Consider the following 1,298-nt stretch of genomic DNA (forward strand, 5'->3'; position numbering starts at 1 on the left):
GAGGATGATGATGATGATGATGATGATGATGACGACAGTGAAGATGATGGTGATGACAGTGATGGTGGTGGTGGTGGTAGTGGTGATGGTGAAGGGGTGGTGGTGATGATGAAAATGAGTAGGAACAGTGGGAGGAGGATGATGATGATGATGATGATGACGATGATGATGATGACGACGATGACGACGACGACGATGATGATGATGACAACGACAGTGATGGTGGTGGTGGTGGTGATGATGACGATGATGATAATGATGATGATGACAACAAAGGTGTTGAAAACAACTGACGCTGACGGTGATGATGATTGTGATGGTGATGACGACTGCGATGGTGATGATGACGGTGGCAGTGATGATTAATTAGGGCAATGGTCGTGATCGTTATGAACATTATTGTGTCAGTGATGACAATGTCGATGATGATGATGATGACGATGATGACGATGAACGTGATGCAGATGATGAAGATGATCATCGTCGTTGTCTGAAGAATTACATTTCTTCGGGAACTGATCAAAATGAAATTATACTTAACGACATCATGGGGCAGATACGGTGAAACAAAAAAGCAAAAACATATATAAAAGTGTGGAAAACAGGAACACAAATAACCAAATTCTATAAAAGAGTCTTTGTTCAATGCTTTCTCAGAGCGACAAAAGAGAGAAGGCGTGAAAACGAGAACTAGGTTCTTGGAACTGCTCCTGGTCCTATGATATAAATTTCGTGTTTTAAAATGATCTAAATTGAAACCTTCCATCAAAATTTCATGTTAATTTATGTTAATTTCATGTTAATTTCATGTCAATTTATGTTCCAAACACCAGTTTAACAATGGTAAAGTTATTTTACTAAATTCTTTGTTATTTTCAAAATTAATTGAAACAAAAGCAGGGTATTTCAACAGAAATTTGGTAAGAAAAGGGCTAAAGTTGTTTAAATCAAAACCTTCCATCAAAATTTCATGTTAATTTATGTTAATTTATGTTAATTTATGTCCCAAACACCAGTTTAACAATGAGAAAGTTATTTTATTAAATTCTTGGTTATTTTCAAAATTAATTGAAACAAAGGCAGGGTATTTCAACAGAAATTTGCTAAGAAAAGAGTTAAAGTGATTTAAACTAAAACTTTCAATCAAAATTTCATGTTAATTTATGTTTCAAACACCATCTTAATAATGACAGTTATTTTACTAAATTCTTTATTATTTCCAAAACGAATTGAAACAAAGGCAGTGTATTTCAACAGAAATATGCTAAGAAAAGGGTTAAAGTGATCTAAATTAAAAT

Source organism: Octopus bimaculoides, unplaced genomic scaffold, assembly GCF_001194135.2.
Source record: "Octopus bimaculoides isolate UCB-OBI-ISO-001 unplaced genomic scaffold, ASM119413v2 Scaffold_25406, whole genome shotgun sequence".
Taxonomy (NCBI): domain Eukaryota; kingdom Metazoa; phylum Mollusca; class Cephalopoda; order Octopoda; family Octopodidae; genus Octopus; species Octopus bimaculoides.